Raw genomic sequence first — 17,355 nt, 5'->3', positions numbered from 1 at the left:
GGACTTAAACCTGTGGCTCTGATACCAACTGTGACGGCCTCAACCCCAGGGTCATGAGTTGACGTCACCAAACACTAATATCAAAATATAAACCCCAAGATTATTAATAATATATACTAACTTGATCCTAAACCAAGATCTGATCAAGGTTCAAGTATGATTCAGGTTCACATTATTACAAATCATGTATTCAACATTTAACACACTCTAACTTTGTTCAGCAACTCATCAGACCGCATGTGGCCTGAAAAACATTACCTCGGAGGAACCGGGTCCTGAAGGGGCGGAAACACGGGTATGTCTGACTGGTCTTCTAGGAATCTGCGACATATAGACATAACATGTTGCAAGGGTGAGCATAATCGCTCAGCAGTACCAATATATGAATAACAGGATAAAACAGTAACGTAACAATGATAGGAACAGAGCTATAATCATGTGAACAACATTGTATAATGAAAAACTGAGATAACTGGATATCACTGACTAGCATGCTTTATCAAACAACATAGTGGTTGTTAGGGCGGAAATACGTGTTAATAATACACGCAAGTATACGCATTCGCAAGTAATATAGAATACTTTCTAGTTCGTTCCTACAGAGACTCAGACTAATTACGTTCAATTAACACTCACTCACCAATGTATGATTACTTCTCAATGTTAAGACAATAACACTTAGATTTGATTAACTAATTTTAGCTACAATTAACTACGAGAATTAAGCACTTACTTGACACTTGAATTAACAATATTAAAACACACATGAAATCACAACTTCATTACTACTTTCTTCAATAGTCTTTGTTATTACCCTTAGCATGCAACAGTGATGATATTAATCGAACAACACGAAACTGATAAAAGCCAACTTTCATTGTACTAATACCATTCTACCAAGCATCCACAATTAAGATAGAAGTTGAATAGGCATCAATTATGTTGAGACCCTATATGTCTACAGAATTTGACAACATAACGATTTAAGCACAAGTTATTCCTTATGATTACACAGGGCAAGTAAAATGGTTAGAGTTACCCACTAATCATGCATACACATACATGAACCTATGCTAGCATGGCAAGTTCTAAACCTCAAGATCCACCATCGCTTCTCAAGAGATTAACATCCTATCTTATATGTTCGCGACGCACATAAGACGAATAAGCACAAACAATACTAGATATCATACAATCATCACACACTAAGGTATTAAACATTAACTAAAGAATTCCATAGTAAATCTGTTACGACCCCATGATCACGATTAGCCCATGATAGCAGTCATCGTCATCATGGGTTCATATGAAAACATGATAATAACAGAGGAGAATAATAACTAAACTACTTATATTAAACCAGAGTACGTCACAAGAGTAAATAGATTCAAAGTAAAGAAAACTAGCATCCAACATTACAACGAAATAAAGAATCATAAGAAAATATGCTTCCTCTTCGTTGCGGTGTGCTAAAACGGTCTTCTTCCTTATCTCCTCGCTCCTTGATAATACTACGATCCAACACTATGTGAAACGTCTCTGAAAACTACTTTTATAAAAGTCCCATAAAACCCAGATAACTCAGAAGTTGGAAGTTAAACAGAACCAGGAGTCTAAAATAATTTATCTGAAATTCCGTCCCTGAGCGGCCGCTCAGCATTCCTGAGCGGGCGCTCAGCTTCCTGAGCGGTCGCTCAGCAGAACTGAGCGAGCGCTCAGACCCCTTCTGGAAAATGCTCTGTTTCTGCTCCAAATCTTTGCTGCAATATGGTCCTATCTTCCCACTTGCAATGCCAAACACATGCCATGGCTTATTCTTGATGAAATCTCTCCAGAAATGCAATTAATACCCTAAAATGCATAAACACTAGAAAAACACATCAAATACACAAAATACTTCATTTCAAGACATCAATTCAAGCCATTATAAGACGTTTTAAGTGGTATAAAATGCCACTTATCACACCACGTAATTTAATTCAATGTTTGTCCTCAAGCGTCACAGACTCAAAAACAACATAAAAATATGCATGAATGCAATCTATATGAAATGCAGCGATCCCCCTTACTACGACTAAACCAACCAACTTACGACATCTCAACAAATACAATTAGGTGAATAAAGATTAATCAAATCATGCAAACTAACATACAGCCGGAAACATGGTGTGTGCGGATGCTTAACAGATATGCTTCGAAACTAGATCAATTATCATAACTCGACTATCCTCAAGGTAATCACATGATTATACGAAGAATAGGCACAAAATGACTTATAACACTTCAAGATTACTGGAGCTTATTACGGAATCATGCTTTTTATTTAACACGACAAACAAATGCTTATTTGACCGTGCAATGAGTGAGGTCCACAAAAGACTTTTACAATGGCATCCATGTAGCGAGCGTTAAGTTAGCGAATCTCAGACTATAAAAGCCTTAGGTCACTAGGCACAAAGTTCCCTAAGAACTTAATAACTCAAATACCAAAGAGCCCACTCGTGATCAATTATGCATTAACTCTTTATTTTTTTTTCTTTTCTTATTTTGTTTTTCTATTTTTTGTTTTTTTTCAATTTCTGAGCAAGTGCGTTTCGCTCCATCTTGCTCAACCCTAGACTACTCGCATAAAAATACGAGCCGGCTACTAGCCATTTGACGCCTAGCCACAATTAGCAATGAATTCCATTTTTTACTCCAATTTTTCTTTTCATGCCTTTTATCACTAAGAACATATTATAAATTCTAAGCATAATCAATAGATTAACCTTGAAAACCATCAAACCATAACGACAATCTAGTCCCTAAGCATTCTCTAAGACTTAGTGAAATTACAAGTATTTCTAGCATGCATGTCAACCTACAAGACTCAACATCACTTTAAAGCTATCACTACACTCGCATCAACATCACAAATCAATTGGTAAAGCAACACAAAAGGGATCATGGTATATGCATGAGTTACATGACATGATAAATAAAGCTATAAATAAATAAAAAAAAACTATATGGCAAAAATATGCAATTATATGAACTAAACTATCATGAATATGCAACTATATGACACACAAACAAAATATTCCTTAACTACCACCCCCAAACTTAAAATCTTCACTGTCCCCAATGAAGGTAGTAGAAAGGAACACAGGGTATACCTACTCGGAGAGATCATCATCATCATCACCCTCAGAGGGTGGAGTATCAGGAGGCGGATATGCAGAGTCCTCACCAAAAAATGGCCACTGGATGTCAGCTCTAAGGCCTCTAAAAGCAGTCCCAAGCGCAAGGGTGAGCTCCTCAGCAAACCTGCTATGCGTCTCGTACATAACATTCATCCTCCTAGACAGCCTCCTATACTGGGCATCAGCCATCCCAGCACCCTCCTGAGCTCTAGAAGAACCAGCCTCATCACGCCCAGGTCTCGCCATAGTAGCACCGCATGCTGGACGTCCTCTTGGAAGACGATAACCCAACCCATGCTCCTTGGGCTCTCCACCAGTCCACTCCTGCATCGCATTCAGAGTCCCCGAGTCAATAGGAGCGGCCGGCAGCTGCAACTGCTCATCAGACGACCACTGAACTTCCACTGCTCGGCAAAGCTTTATAACCGTGGATGCATAAGGGATGTTCATGTGCTTAGATCCCCTCAAAAACTTCAGAATTCCTTGGTAGATGAACTCACCAAGGTCCACATATTACTCCTCATTCAAAATACCCCATAACAACTGTGCTCGCTCAACTCTGACCTCATGTGCATGCAAAGTAGGCAGAATATTAGTGCAAATAAAGGCATTCCATGCACGGGCATACCTGTTCATCGCAATTGCCGGAAAATGGCGATACTCGTTAGTCCCAGTCTTGAAAGTCCAAACCGTGCCCGGCCTACAGAGAGTAGCACAAATCAAATCCAAGTCAAAATCCTCAGCAGTCTTCTCATTCCAATTCTCCTCCGTGGGCTTCCTCTGTCGTTGCCCAATCACACGGCGAATCGCCTCAGGGTGATAATCCACCGTCATCCCCCGCACAACAGAAAACCCATTCTTTTCAGCCTTCGTGTTCGCATAGAACTCGCGAACAACGCTCATCGGAACTGCCTCAGGTGACTCACAAAAAGCAATCCAACCCTTCTCAGCAATCATTGACAACAACTCACCATCCCTCCCCGATGGTAAGAATCCCATCTCCTTCAAAATCGGCTTACCCAGAAGCCTAGTATACTCCTCCTCAGCAGCACTATCGAACAAACGAGGCCTCGCAGCAGTACCCCTTGAAGAATCAGCAGTAGGAACACTGCTGCTGCTATCAATAGTCCTGGATCTCTTGGGTGCCATCGAAACTGAGAAAAAGTGCTTAAGATTTGTGTTTTTGAATATGGGAGAGAGTTTAAGGTTTGAAAGTGTATGGGGGAGTATATGGAATAGTTGTATGTATATATAGGGTAGAGATTAGGGTAAAATTTGATTAGGAGTGGGGTTGAGGGTTAAAAACGTGGATAATGGGAAGATAATTCGTGGGTAATGGGGGTGTGTTTTGATTTTTGATTTTTCAGATTTTTTTTGGATTTTTATAAGACTTAAAAAAAATTCTTCCAGTCGGGCCCTGAGCGGTCGCTCAGCAAAGCTGAGTGGGCGCTCAGCTTGTTGAGCGGTCGCTCAGCAGAGCTGAACGGGCGCTCAGGGGTCTTCTGGAAATTTTTTTTCCTTGCCCTGTTTTTCTGATTTTTTTGTGGTTTTGGATAGGTTACTAACTTCTAAGGGTTCCTGTAACAACAAATCATCGGTTGCCTCCCAAGAAGCGCTTCTTTTTCGTTATTAGCTTGACATAGCGTACCTTAATCAAGTTGATAATAAAATGGCACTAACCACTTCCCGGTTTGCCGTATCCCCATAGTAATGCTTCAAATGCTGACCATTAACCTTGAATGCTTGGTCCGAATCATTCTCAAAAATCTCCACCGCTCCATATGGAAACACAGTTTTGACAATAAAAGGTCCAGACCACCTTGATTTCAACTTTCCAGGAAAAAGTCAGAGACGAGAGTTGAATAAAAGAACTTGCTACCCCGGCACAAATGACTTAGGATATAACTTCCTGTCATGCCACCTTTTCACTTTTTCCTTGTACATTTTGTTGTTCTCGTAAGCTTGGAGTCGAAATTCATCAAGCTCATTTAGCTGAAGCATTCGCTTCTTTCCAGCTGCATCTAGATCAAGGTTTAACTTCTTCAATGCCCAATAGGCCTTATGCTCAAGCTCCGCAGGTAAATGACATCCCTTACCATACATAAGTTGAAATGGGGACATCCCAAGTGGAGTCTTATATGCTATTCTGTAAGCCCAAACAACTTCATCGAGCTTTAAAGACCAATCCTTCCTTGATGGACAAACAACCTTCTCTAAATGCGCTTGATCTCTCTATTAGACACTTCCGCTTGACCATTAGTTTGTGGATGATAGGCAATAGCAACACGATGATTCACATTGTAGCGCTGCATCATAGAAGTGAACTTACGGTTGCAGAAATGCGACCCTTCATCACTTATGATTACTCGTGGTGCTCCAAACCTTGTGAAAATCTGCTTATAAAGAAAATTCAATACTACCTTTGCATCATTCATTGGCAGAGCTTTGACTTCTACCCATTTTTGAGACATAATCGACTGCCAGCAAGATGTACTGATTATTGCATGACGAGACAAATGGCCCCATAAAATCGATTCCCCAAACATCAAAGACCTCGACTTCAAGCATCACATTTAACGGTATCTCATCCTTCCTTGTAAGATTTCCCACTCTTTAGCAACGATCACACCTTAAAATAAACTGATGAGCATCCTTAAACAAAGTAGGCTAGAAAAAACCTGCTTGCAGAATACGAGCTACCGTCTTCTCACCACCATAATGTCCACCATAAATTGTGGAGTGGAAGTCTCGTAATATCCCCTCCGTCTCACAGAATGGGATACATCTCTTGATGATCTGGTCAGCTCCCTGTCTAAACAAATATGGTTCATCCCACATATACCACTTCACCTCATGCAGAAACTTCTTCTTTTGAGCTGTATTCATATTAGGAGGCATTATATTTCTGACAAGATAGTTCACAATATCTGCGAACCATGGCTCTTCCTCCTGAACTGCGAACAACTGCTCATCCGGAAAAGATTCATTGATCAATGTCTTATCATGCGAAGTAGACTCGGGATTCTCCAATCTAGAGAGATGGTCAGCTACTTGATTCTTAGTACCTTTTCGATACTTGATCTCTAACTCAAATTCCTGTAGCAAGAGCATCCAACGAATGAGTCTAGGCTTCAAATCCTTCTTGGAAACCAAATAGCGAATGACCGCATGATCAGTGAACACTATCACCTTTGTCCCAAGCAAATAAGATCGAATTTTTTTGAAACCAAAGATTATAACCAAGAGCTCCTTCTCAGTAGTGGTGTAGTTCATTTGAGCTCCATCTAAAGTCTTACTAGCATAGTAGACCACATGAAAGAGATTATTCTTGCGCTGCCCAAGAACTGCGCCCACCGCATTATCACTCGCATCACACATCATCTCAAAAGGCTATGTCCAATCAGGTGCTGTAATAACTGGTGTAGTTATCAAACTCTTCTTGAGCGTCTCGAATGTCGTCAAGCATTCATCATCAAATTTGAAAGGCACATCCTTATCAAGCAAGTTGCACAATGGCTTAGATATCTTCGAAAAGTCCTTGATGAAATGCCTATAAAAACCCGCATGACCAAGAAAACTACAGATTCCTTTCACAGAAATAGGTGGTGGTAGATTTTCAATGACTCCCACCTTGGCTTTGTCCACCTCAACACCCTTACTAGAGACCTTATGCCCAAGAATAATGCCTTCACGCACCATAAAGTGACATTTTTCCCAATTGAGCACCAAATTAGTTTCCACACACCTTTTGAGCACCGCACGAAGATTATTCAAACATTCATCATACGAATGTCCAAAGACGGAGAAGTCGTCCATGAACACCTCGACATTATTTCCAATCATATCAGAGAATATAGCCATCATACATCTCTGAAAAGTGGCTGGTGCGCCACATAAGCTAAATGAAAATCTGTGAAAAGCAAACGTGCCAAATGGACAAGTGAAGGTAGTCTTTTCTTGATCCTCTGGTGCAATACATATCTGATTATACCCCGAATAACCATCCAGAAGATAATAATACTCATGACCGGCCAACCTGTCAAGCATCTGATCAATAAATGGAAGAGGGAAGTGATCCTTTCTCGTGGCCTTGTTCAACTTTCTGTAGTCCATGCATACCCTCCATCCTGTGACTGTTCGAGTGGGGATGAGCTCGTTCTTCTCATTTGCTACCATAGTAATACCTCATTTCTTAGGTACACATTGCACGAGGCTCACCCAAGAACTGACAGAAATAGGATAAATGATTCCTGCATCCAGCCACTTCAGAATTTCTTTCTTCACCACTTCTTTTATGATAGGATTAAGTCTGCGTTATTGCTCAACAGTCGTCTTACTACCCTCTTCTAGCAGAATTTTATGCATGCAGTACGAAGGGCTAATCCCCTTGATGTCTGCTATAGTCCATCCGATAGCCGATTTGAATTCTCTAAAGATCCTCAAGAGCTTGTCCTCCTCACTACCTGAAAGGTCAGATGCAATAATAACAGGTAAAGTAGATGCATCACCTAAAAAAGCATACCTCAAGTGTTCAGGCAATGGTTTAAGCTCCAAGGTAGGTGCTTCCTCAATAAATGGTTTGAGCTTTCCTTTAGCATTTTTGAGGTCAAAAGTACCCAGAGATTCAAATGGCATGTCTAGCTTTCACTTCCAAGGAGAAGCATTTAGAAATTGTAGTTGCTCATTGCCATCCTCATCCTCACTGTCAAAATCCCCCACTAAGGCTTTCTCTAACGCATCAGACATTAGCATATGATCAAGTTCTGAAGTAACGGCAGAATCAATCAAATCCACCTTTAAGCACTCCTCGTCTTCTGTAGGGAATTTCATTGCTTTGAATACATTAAATGTCACATCCTGATCCTGCACCCTCATAGTAAGTTCACATTTCTGCACATCTATCAAGGTACGGCCTGTAGCCAAGAAAGGTCTCCCCAAGATTATGGGAATCTTCTTATCTTCCTCGAAATCCAGAATAACAAAGTCTGCAAGAAAGAAGAGCTTATCCACCTTTACTAGCACATCCTCCACTATGCCTCGTGGGTATGTAATAGAACGATCAGCCAATTGTAGAGACATGTAGGTGGCCTTTGGATCAGGAAAATTCAACTTTTTGAAGATTGACAACGGCATCAGATTGATGCTTGCTCCCAAATCACACAGGCACTTTTCAAATGACAACTTGCCAATGGTGCAAGGAATGGTGAAGCTACCTGGATCTTTAAGCTTTGGAGGTAACTTTTGTTACAGCACAGCACTGCATTCTTCCGTTAGAGCAACGGTCTCAAGGTCATCCAGTTTCACCTTCCTTGAAAGAATACTCTTCATAAATTTCGCATAACTAGGCATTTGCTCCAGAGCCTCAGCGAAAGGTATATTGATGTGAAGTTTCTTGAACACCTCCAAAAACTTACCAAACTGCTTATCCAGCTTTTGTTGTTGCAATCTTTTAGGGAAAGGTGGTGGAGGATAGAGATGTTTCTCCCCTGTATTACCCTCGGGCAGAGTGTGTTCAACAGTAGTCTTCCTTAGTTCCGCCGCTTTCTCCCGTTGCTTAGCTTCTTCATCACCAACTTCAGCTTCTCCTTCTTTTGCTTTTTCAGCATCGACAACTTTTCCAGACCTTAAGGTAATAGCCTTGACTTGCTCTTTAGCTTCCTTCCTGCCTGGCACTTCAGTATCACTGGGAAGTGTGCCAGGTTGATGATTGAGCACTGCATTGGCTATTTGACCGATTTGATTTTCCAAGGTCTTGATAGAAACCGCCTGACTTTTGCACAACATCTTAAGTTTATCAAAATCAACATTAGAGGGTGGAGCTGCACCTCCTTGTTGAGGATATGATTGCCTTTGAGCATAATGCTGTGGTTGCTGGAATCCAGGTGGATTGAACTATAACGACTCGTGTGTTTTTGAAATATTTAAATATGTGATTATTACGGAAATTATTAAATAAAATATGTGTATTGGATTTGACCGCTCTGTGTTGGTTGATTATTATATAGGTGTAATTTATAATATACCGAGTTGTTCGTGTGATTAATTATGGAGTCATATTGGATTGTTTTCATTTTCGAAAGTGGATTTGGTGCAAAATTTATTTGCATAAATATTGGAAATGTTTCAAAAATTATTTTTATGATTTTATAATTACAATAATTATTTTTAGGATTTTATAAAATTAAGAAATCAATATTTTATTAATTATTTATCTTTAAATGATTTTCTGAATGCTTTTATTTGTAAAATCCATATTTAATTCTAAAATTCTTCAAAAATTATGAAACTCATATTTATTTAAGTTTGAAATATTCCGAGAATTTTAAAATTATTTTGGAAATTTTCGGGATTAATTTCAAGCGCTCGGTGTTTCGCTTCATTGATAAAAGCGGATATAAAGTGCATTTTAAAAATCATTTTAAAATTTCAAAATTCATGTTTTTATTAACTTCGGGATATTTGTAATATTTTAAAAATATTTTCCTGATTTTATGAATCTATTTTAAGTGCACCTCGGTTCGTTAAATGAGAAATATGGGTATAAATTGCGTTTCAGAAATTATTTTAAAATTACGAAATTTATGTTTTTGTAAACTTTGGGATATTTACAACATTTTAAGATTATTTTCATAATTTTTAAAAATTGTTTCGCGTGCACCTTTGTCCGTTAGTTTTGAATTTCGGGATTAACCGGGTTTCAGAATTTCAGTAATTATCTAATAATATGTGTTTGAATAAACATACATTGTACTGCAAACTGTACTATCGGGTGTACTGCAATGAATTCTACAGCAAAATAATATAAAAAAAAAACAAAAAAGAAAGAAACAGAGGGTAAAGAAATAGAAAGCACAGGGGGGTTTTGTCTCTCCGTTCTCTCGTCTATCTCTCCTCTCCTGATCTCACAACTCTTCCTTCATCCCTTTATCTCTTTTGTTTCGTTTCTCTTTTTCCTTCGCATTTATTCCTCCTTCAGCCCCTGTTACTTCGTCTTGAATTTCCGGTGAGTTCAGCCGGTTGTGTCCGGCGGTCCTTTCAATTTATGTCCCTGTTTTCAGAATCATACATATATATGTATCTATCTGTGTATATATATATGAGGTGTGTGTTTAAGTGTGTGTGTGTGTTTGGGTGTGTGAGTGTGTGCCGTGCGTTTGTGTGTGTGACTCCTCTGTGAGGGTATGACTGTGTATATCGGTTGTTATTTCCGGTCGTTTCTGGCCGTGCCATTTGTTCCGATTATGTCCTGTGCTTAGCAGCGCGTATGCGCGTCGTGATGCCTGTGATTTTATTTTAATTACTGGACTGAATTTCTTTTGTTAAATTTTTGCAGAAAATGAATATTCGTGATGTAAATGAATTATTCGGATGGGAATAATGTATATTAATTGGTGAAGTTCCGTTGGATGTCCGATATAAATAGGAAACCCGCGAATTTTACCGCCGTCGACGGTGATCTTCGGTGAGTCGACGGTGGACGATGATGATGTATATCTGAGTCCTAATATTTTCAAATTAATAATTAAAATCGGTTATAAAATTTATTTTAAAGTGAAAAGTATGATATGATTATTGGAGTTGTGCTAGTGTAGGGATGACTGATTGGATTGATTGTAATTTAATGTTGTTGTGGATTTGGTTTGAGGCGTCGAAGTGTTTCGACGGGTTAGTCCGATAAATAAAGGAGGTGCTGCCCAATTTCTGAGAAATCGAATTACGGAAATACGGAAGCGTATCCAGCAATTATCGGGCCGTCAAACGAGTATATGTAAATATATCTATGTTGTATACGAAATTTGATTATATGTGGTGGCAAACTGTTCTGCCAAAAAGTAATAACCCTAATTTTTGTTAAATGACGAGTATACGTATATTTTGAAAACGAACACTGAACCGGTTTCTCGAGAACGTGAATGCTGACTGTGGGATGTGTTATTGTATTGTACTAATGTATATAATTACGAGATGGGTTTGAATATTATTGAGTAGAATTGGTGTCAAGGATATGTCAAGCATACCTAGATGTCTAATGTAGGGTATTTCAACCCTGTAGGTTATAATTGGGAACCTGAAAGTGAATGATGGACTAGAGATAACATAGTGGCCAGTCAACGAGCTCAGTAGAGTTTCAACAGAAAAACCTGAGTGTCGAAGTTGAATCCAATGGGATCTAGTGGTTAGACGTTAAAGCCTGAGCGGCAGCGTCGGATCAGAATTGATCAATAGTAATTGTAAAGCCTGTAAGGCAAGTATTTCTGAACTTTGCTTCAAGATATATATTACCAATGTTTTCGAACTGTTTCATAACATGTCGCTATTATTCAAAATAACTCTTGTTTTATATTGCAAGTGTTTTAAACTATTAAACCTTGAACCCTGATTTTCTTGATCTTGAGCCATAAGCTTTATTCCTTGTAAACCACCCTTTGTTAATCCACAAGATACCAAATCACACAAATACGATACTACTTCCCAAATGTATAACTACCAAACACCAAATACTGGAAGAAAATTTATTTGAAAACACAGGAATTTTCATACTCCAAACGTTTTTAATAACATCAAATAACCGTACCCTGAAACATCATCACTGGTCTGATACCTGACCCTTGTACAAACTGAAAGCCGTTTCTTTTACATACCCTGGTATACCCTTGTGACATCCATGAGTTTCCTTATGTTTTATTCAAATGTTTAATCATCATTGATTATGATCTTGTGTTATCGAATTATATTGTTTATCGTATTGAACTGCTTTAGAATTCGATAGTTTTTATATATGTGGACCAGATTCGTGGTCAGACCATACCATATGTGGACCAGATTCGTGGTCAGACCATACCAATGGTCAAGTTAGGCCAGTGTGTGCCTTGGATCCAATAATTAGAGCAGTGTTGTGTGTTTGCTCGGGGTTAGTGCGTGACTGATCAGCAGCCTAACCTTGGTTTTTAAAACTTAAAATGAATATCCAATTCTAATGAATAGTTAAAAAGAAACTTGATTCCTTTGAATCATCTCATTTGATCATGGTTTAACCTCAGTTATCGTTATCATGACTTGCTGAGCTAGATAGCTCACCCTTGCGATTCTTTTATATATTTTACAGTTGAAAAGAATATAGATGATAGTGAAGTTCCTCAGTCCAAAGTGCGGGCTAAGGTTCCAGTCGAGTTGGATCGAGCTAGCAGAAGTTTCATGCGGTAAAGAGATAGTCAGATTGTAAGAATTATTTTATTATCAATTGTAAGTTAAATTAGTTGGGTTTTGGTATAATGTAATAATAATTAAGATTGTAGCTTATTTTCATACTTTAACCTGTTGCGATCTGTGGTTTTGTGAAGCAGGGTCATTATAAATAATATTTCTTATACAGGTTGATATATTGTGTTTGTGTTGTGGACCCCAAACTTCTGACCTGGGTTTGGAGGGCGCCACATGAACTGTTTACTTACGCCTTGTTGATATGGTTGCTGAATAGCATTCTGATTATTACTCCAGCTGAAATTTGGATGATTTCTGTTGTTAGGATGATAAGTAGCTGGCACAGGCTGCTGTTGTCATTGATAATTGTTCACATACTGAACAGATTTATTAACAAGAGAACACTGATCCGTAGCATGAGAACCTGCACAAAGCTCACAGACCATAGCTATCTGATTGACTCCATAGGTGGCTAGAGACTCGACCTTCATAGACAGCTCTTGGAGCTGCGCTGCAATAGCTGTAGTTGCATCAACTTCCAGAACACCTGCTACCTTCCCAGGCATCATCCTTTGAGTTGGGTTTTGATGTTCATTTGCAGCCATAGTCTCAATAAGATTATAAGCCTCAATACAGTTTTTGGCCCACAAGGCGCCTCTAGCTGCTGCATCGAGCATGGGCCGAGATTGGGCCCCCAAACCATTATAGAAACCAGTGATCACCATCCAATCATGCATACCATGATGTGGACACTTTCTCAATATTTCCTTGTAGCACTCCCAAGCTTCGCACATAGATTCTGTAGGTTGCTGCATAAACTGAGTAAGAGCACTCCTCATAGCCGCAGTCTTCGCCATTGGATAGAACTTTACCAGAAACTTGTGCGCAAGATCTTTCCAAGTAGTGATGGACCCAGCTGGTTGAGAATGTAACCAGTCCTTAGCTTTATCCCTCAGTGAGAATGGGAAAAGCCTCAGCTTGATAGCCTCATCAGTCACACCATTATATTTGAAAGCACTACAGATCTCGACAAAATTCCTGATGCGCATGTAGGGATCTTCAGTCGCAGCACCTCCAAAAGAAACAGAATTCTGCACCATCTGAATAGTGCCCGGCTTGATTTCAAAGTTATTGGCCTCAATAGCCGGGTGCATGATGCTTGACTGAATGTCATCAATTTTAGGCCGAGAAAAGTCCATAAGTGCTGGATCTACTGGAACTATACGATCACCCATTATTACTGGCTCTTTCTGCTCACTTCCTGAATCCGAATCTTCAAAATCTATCTTCTCCGGAATATCAAGAACTTCGTCTGTCTCCTCAGCCGTATCTAAAGTCCTCTTGCGAGTACGAGAACGTGTTTGCATAAACGCTCGCTAAAGTACCTGAAACACAACCGGAAATAATAAGTAACACGTCTTAATCACTGAGTCCTAATGACCACTGATGGTAAGTACATAAACTAAACAAATACGCCGAGTCCCCGGCAGCGGCGCCAAAAACTTGTTAGGCGGAAATATGCGCTAATAATACATGCAAGTATACGCATTCGCAAGTAATATAGAATACTTTGTAGTTCATTCCCACAGAGACTCAGACTAATTACGTTCAATTAACACTCACTCACCAATGTATGATTACTTCCCAATGTTAAGACAATAACACTTAGATTTGATTAACTAATTTTTAACTACAATTAACTACGAGAACTAAGCACTTACTTGACACTTGAATTAACAATATTAAAACACACATGAGATCATAACTTCATTACTACTTTCTTCAATAGTCATTGTTATTACCCTTAGCATGCAACAGTGAGGATATTAATCGAACAACATGAAACTGATAAAAGCCAACTTTCATTGTACTAATACAATTCTACCAAGCATCCACAATTAAGATAGAAGTTGAATAGGCATCAATTATGTTGAGACCCTATATGTCAACAGAATTTGACAACATAACGATTTAAGCACAAGTTATTCCTTATGATTAAACAGGGCAAGTAAAACGGTTAGAGTTACCCACTAATCATGCATACACATACATGAACCTATGCTAGCATGGCAAGTTCTAAACCTCAAGATCCACCGTCGCTTCTCAAGAGATTAACACCCTATCTTATATGTTCGCGACGCACTTAAGACGAATAAGCACAACCAATACTAGATATCATACAATCATCACACACTAAGGTATTAAACACTAACTAAAGAATTACATAGTAAATCCGTTACGACCCTATGATCACGATTAGCCAATGATAGCACTCATTGTCATCATGGGTTCATATAAAAACATGATAATAACACACGAGAATAATAACTAAACTACTTATATTAAACCAGAGTACGTCACAAGAGTAAATAGGTTCAAAGTAAAGAAAACTAGCATCCAACGTTATAACGAAATAAAGAATCACAAGAAAATATGCTTCCTCTTCGTTGCGGTGTGCTAAAACGGTCTTCTTCCTTATGTCCTCGCTCCTTGATTAATACTACGATCCAACACTATGTGAAACGTCTATGAAAACTACTTATATAGAAGTCCCATAAAACCCAGATAACTCAGAAGTTGGAAGTTAAACAGAACCAGGAGTCTAAAATAATTAATCTGAAATTCCTTCCCTGAGCGGCCGCTCAGCATGCAGAGCGGCCACTCAGCTTCTTGAGCAGTCACTTAGCAGAGCTGAGCGGGCGCTCAGACCCCTTCTGGAAAATGCTCTGTTTCTGCTCCAAATATTTACTGCAATCTGGTCCTATCTTCCCACCTGCAATGCCAAACACATGCCAAGGCTTATTCTTGATGAAATCTCTCCAGAAATGCAATTTATACCCTGAAATGCATAAACACTAGAAAAACGCATCAAATACATAAAATACTTGATTTCAAAACATCAATTCAAGCCATTATAAGACGTTCTAAGTGGTATAAAATGCCACTTATGAGTGGTGTGCTGTGTAAGTACCAGAGTCCAATTTTAGCATGCTATTCACATTTATAAAACCGCTGTATCAACTACTTATACCCTTACGTGAATCATAAATCCAAATCAGATACGTAACGGATATGTGAAGATAGCTGATCAGGCTATCAACACCAGACGCCTCTAACTGCCATCCTATTTACCTATTCCGGAACCTAGAGACTAGCTAGGTCTCTGACCTGCTGGACTAATCGGTTATATAATGTGCGCAACCGAATTAGCCTCTTACGCCACCTCAATAGGCCTACTATGGCCCCTATGTATCCCATATATGATCATTTTATCCAGTTTTCAAAACACTTGCACCTATCCTATTTTCAAAATCATTCATTTTACCAGCACACATATAAAATCAAGTTCACAAATCATTTCATTCGAGATAGGTATCTTTCGAAATTACTTTCCCCCAAAATAATTTGAAAACAGTGATTTATAACTACAGGGGATACGTAACTTAAAACATTTCTGTTCCATTACGAGAATAAAACATTTAGCTATTCATACGTACTGAACCATAAAAGAATGGTCAGGGGTACTTGCCTTGCAACACTTTACAAAACCCTAAGTAGCTTTCACGCTGACTGCGGTCTTGGTGAAACTCGACTGGGATCTACAAATATAAAGTATCCTAATCAGTTATACTGACATGCTTGATATCCTCAAATCCTAATAACCCAATCCGATAACCCGACTCGTATAGCTATTATACACATAATCACGTAATCACGTAATCCGAACACAAATAGGGGTAACATGTATAATATAAATAAGTACGTTTTAAAATAAATTTTTAGAAAATTTTGGCAGCAACTCCTTTGTTTATAAGCCTACCCGTCGATTACAATCGACGTCAACAATCACAACAAGTCACAATCTCATCACAATGTCAATTCCATAATCTCATAATTATTTTCATACAATTCCCAAAATACAATTTATTTTCGAAAAACATTTTATTTATTTATACAATTTAGGACTCAAAATTCTCGGGGTACCCGATAATTCGGATTCCAACAAAAAATTTCTCCGATTAATTACTGAAATTTTTCCCGTATAAATTCATTTTTATCACGAATATGACTCAAAATTCCCTGCAATACAAAAATTATAATTAAGAATCTGCATAGTCCAATACAACAACACACGGGCGGCCCAGCAAGGCCCAACAAACAAAAAAACCAACTATATAACCAGGCCACAGGGAAGGCCCAATAACAGAGCCCAACTGCAAAGCCCAACAATAGGAACCCGAAACCAAGCCCAAACCAAAACACAGCCGCACAACTGCACAGCCACACACGCGCCACCGCGCCACACACACACACACACATATACACTGATACATACACTGATACATATGCACACACACTGATATACACACAATCAAACACACACAAACACAAACACATACATAATCATATGCATGTAGATACATATATATCAGCAATATAGAAATCGAACCAGCCATGCTACAATTAAGCGGCGGCTCACCGGAGAATTAGTCGGACAACGAGGGGAAGACGAACGAAGTCCAGGGAAGCAAAAACGGCAGGAAGAAAATAAGAGCCGAGAGAGAGAAAATGAGAAATTGGGAGGGAGAGACGCAAGAGAGATGAAGAGAGGGGGGAGAGAGACGAGTGCAGGGGGGTGGGGGTATGGTTGTTTATTATTTTTTTTCAATTCATAAGCACCTGACACGTATCCATGAATAAATGAGAAGTAAACACGTGTCCTGCAATAGCACTTTGCCCCAAAAATTTGAAATTAACGAATTGAGGTGTACGAAAAATGATTTCAGAAAATTACGGAAATAATCTAAAAATGTCATAAATATCCCGAAGTTTACGGAAACATAAATTCCGATATTTTAAAATGAATTTTAAGGTGCACACTATACTCGCTTTTTAACAATTAAACGAAACGACGCGCCGGTAAAATTAATCCCAAAAATTTCCAAAATAATATTAAAATTCTCAGAATAAT

General features: G+C 38.8%; 1 non-coding gene across 1 annotated transcript; it reads left to right on the top strand.

Annotated features, from left to right (window-relative positions):
- The first annotated feature begins 13,118 nt into the window (after positions 1–13,118).
- On the top strand, positions 13,119–13,225 carry LOC141715842 (small nucleolar RNA R71). The gene has a single exon (XR_012572589.1). It is a non-coding gene; the product is annotated as a small nucleolar RNA R71 (small nucleolar RNA).
- Positions 13,226–17,355: the final 4,130 nt, after the last annotated feature.

The sequence above is a fragment of the Apium graveolens genome, chromosome 3 (genome assembly GCF_009905375.1).
Source record: "Apium graveolens cultivar Ventura chromosome 3, ASM990537v1, whole genome shotgun sequence".
Lineage (NCBI taxonomy): Eukaryota > Viridiplantae > Streptophyta > Magnoliopsida > Apiales > Apiaceae > Apium > Apium graveolens.
The sequence above is the reverse complement of the archived record's forward strand: the minus strand, read 5'-3'. Positions and strand labels throughout refer to the sequence as shown.